This window comes from Macaca mulatta, chromosome 9 (genome assembly GCF_049350105.2).
Source record: "Macaca mulatta isolate MMU2019108-1 chromosome 9, T2T-MMU8v2.0, whole genome shotgun sequence".
In the NCBI taxonomy this organism is placed as follows: Eukaryota; Metazoa; Chordata; class Mammalia; order Primates; family Cercopithecidae; genus Macaca; species Macaca mulatta.
Window position 1 is genome coordinate 102,721,994 of NC_133414.1, and position 3,454 is coordinate 102,725,447.

The following is a 3,454-nucleotide window of genomic DNA, read 5'->3' on the forward strand; positions in this document are numbered from 1 at the left end:
CGGTTACATCCTGCGAAATGCATTGTTACGTGACTTTGTCATTTGTGCTAACAAAATAGAGGGTACTTACATAATCCTAGAAGATATAGCCTACTACACAACTAGGCTATATGGTATAGCCTATTGCTCCCAGGCTACAAGCCTGTAAAACCTGTTACTATACTGAATACTATAGGCAATTATAACACAATGGTAAGTATTTGTGTTTCTAAACAAAGAAAAGGTAATGTGTTGTGCTGAGTCACTAGGCTGCTGCCATGCCACTAGGAAACAAGACTTTTTGAGCTAGGTTACAATCTAATGAGACCACAGTGGTATATACAGTTAGTCCCTGATGGAAATGTTGTTATACTATGCATGACTATATTTGTGAACTTTCTAGTTTTCCTCCTGTTGATTTCTAGTTTCATATCATTGTGGTTGGAAAAGATACTAGATGATTTCAATTTTCTTAAATATGTTAAGACTATTTGTGCACTGGATGGAGTGATGTGGTTCCTATTCTGATTTGGGCATAGTCTACATAGTCTAGGTGCAGCTACATCAGCTGAGGGCAGTGATGCTGAAGACTGCAGGGTCCCAGTGGCCAATGCTGTTATGTCCACAGCAATGAGGAAAGCTGTTGGGGTCTTAGGTGGTGAAGACTGCTGAGGTCATCCTGATCTGTTTTTTCCAATAGAGGAAGTCTTAGAAGAAGGAATCCCTCTTGGTGCCAGGTATACCTCACAGGTGTGCTTATATGATAGGGACACTGTCTGATGCATGGTGCCTATGGAGCGGCCAGGAGGCCCATGTCTAGAACCAGGCTTTCATGGAGGTTCAGGCCTCCTGGGTCTGAGACAGCAGAGGCCCTTGTTTTCAGGGTGCAGGGCCTCCCACTGCCTCTATGGTAACGGTGTATGAGGCATGGGAGCTTGTTGAGCAGCAGTGAATTTAGTGTCTAGAGCCTGGGCAGAAGCAGAGTTACAGCAAGAGGTGCAGAAGTGCCTGCTGTGGATTAGCTCTGGTGTCTAAGGATGGAGATAGGCAGGCTCATAGGAGCCAGGATCTAGAGCAACCACCACTTGGGGTTAGAGTATGTCCAAGGTTGGCAAGAGTGGTTGGTTTGTCCCAGGGTAGCACAAGAGCAGTTCTTTCTTGGGAGTTGGGGAGTGCAGAAATATCTCCCTCACCCAAGGACTCAAGGTGGCATTGGCTGTTGGCTACCTCAGTGGTGAAAGCTGCTGGTATCTTTCGTGGCACAAGCTACTGGGGTCCATATGCTTCCACTAAATACTAGCAGGGAACTAAGGAGTTCAAGGCTGCCATGGGGCTGTGGAGGTCTTAGGCACAGAGATCACCAGAGTCCCCTGCAGAGCTGGTCTTTGCGGATGTGCTAGCAACCACTGCAGGACCAATAAATAGCCCTTGTCCTTTCTTGTTTGCAGCCGTCTCCAGGAGTCTCAGGTATGCTATCTCCACAGTGATCCTTTCTAGGAGGTTATTCTCCATTTTTTGCCCCACCATGTTGCTGCAGTTTCTTAGTTGAGGAAATATTCCTGCTCTCTTGCAGCTTAGGGCCTATTTGGAAGAATTGGCCAAGTTAGACCTACTGGAGTTATCTCCTAGGATTTTATATGCTAACAGTAAGAGAAATACTCTTTCCTCTCAATTGGGAGCTATAATTACACTATCCTGGAGTTCTCATCAGTCTTGCCCTCTGCTATGTGGAGGCAACAGAATAAAGAGGTCAAGATGGAAGCTGAAGAAAATGGTAGTGGCCTCAAGATCAACAGTCTTTAAGGCTGATTTGATTCCCGAGACTCACCCCTGTGTTCCCAGTTACAAGAGACAGTATGGCGCTCCCTGCCTTTTTGTCTTTAACCTACTTGTCTAACACAGACTTCTTCTGGTTGGCATTAGTAAGCGCCTTATTTTCTTCTCTTCTCTTCTATTTTAGAAGATGGGATCTAGGAGTCCTGGAAGCAAGAGACTAGAAAGGAAATTCTAAGCTTAAGTGCATGTTTTAATTATTCTTTCCTGTAGCAGTATGTTCTCCAACTATTTTATTTACTTATATAATTAATTCATTCAACAAATATTGAGCAACTGCTATGCACCAGGTAGTCTACTAGGTGCTGAGGATACAGCAGTAAACAAAATACATAAAATTCTTTACCCTTAGGGAATGTGCTTTCTAGTTACTTTACCATGATTATTGCATAGTTAACTACTGGTGATAAGAAAATTAATCATTAGAAATTCGTCCCTTGTTAATTTGGCATCCATATGCATATCCTTAAGAATTGTGGAGCCATCCCAAAATGAGGATTCTGAAGATGGATTATTGTGCTGCTTGCTCAAAGTTGTGATTGACTCCCCAAACTTGCCTGCTCACTCTCCCAGCAGACCAGCTGGTATGAGGGGCCCCAAGCAAGAGAGGTTTTAAGGATGCAGACTGGCTGATGTAGGTTATGCCGGTCTTTATCTCCATTGATGTGGGCTCATGTTTCAGGCAGATGGGTAGTTCTTAAGGTAGCAAATCCTTTATGGAGAGAAAACTTGACATTCAGATGGTTGCTTTTAAATGTTTATACATTTTACGTTTATTGATAGATACCATAAATAATATCTGATAGATATCATAAATAACTCAACTGGTGTTGGTTCTTTTGCTGGTGGGGTGACTGTAACCTTCATGCCAAGATTCTGGGCCATACACAGTCTTGCCTGAATTGGGTTGCTGTAATTGGGTTGCTGGTAATCACAGGTCACAGTCATACTAAAAGACACCCGAAGGGATCTCCTGTATTGCAGACACACCCTTCCTTACCTCCATTGTGTAGTAGTAGTCCAATTTCCCCTTTGTAGTCAGGATCAATTACCTCAGCCAGAGTCATAACTCCTTTCTTAGCTTGTTGACACAGAGGCACCAGTAGCCCAAAGTGGCCCAGTATCAATCTTAACTTCCAGTTCAGTTGGAATCATTGCTGTGTCTCCTGGTGGAATGATTCTTCTCTCCGAAATTATGACCTCCATGCCAGCAGAGCACAAAGTCATGGGAACAGGAAGCAAAAATTTTGCTACTGGGTCACTAGAGATAATGGTGAGTGGTGCTACTCCCATTTCCACCCCATAATTCCTGGACCCATGAATCCTGGCTATGGGAAAAATAGTATCAAATCTTGGACATTAATTCAGAGCATATACACCCTTCTGTTGAACCTTGCCCAAGCCCTGCAAAGTATTGTCACCTACCTGGTACTGCAACTGCAACTTCAAAGGACTGTCTGACTGCGAGATAAAGCTAGCTACTTCAGGATGATGGGGAACATGGTAAGACCAATGAATTCCAGGAGCATGAGTCCATTGCTACACTTCTTTGGCTATGGAGTGAGTTCCTTGGTCAGAATGAATGCTGTGTGGAATACCATGACAGTGGATAAGGCATTCCGTGAGTCCAGAGATGGTAGTT

The 3,454-nt window shown here is 43.9% G+C and overlaps 1 pseudogene; it reads right to left on the minus strand.

The window, feature by feature from the left end:
* Positions 1-290: 290 nt before the first annotated feature.
* LOC144331447 (uncharacterized) lies at positions 291-2,473 on the minus strand (annotated as a pseudogene).
* Between the last annotated feature and the right edge of the window lie 981 nt (positions 2,474-3,454).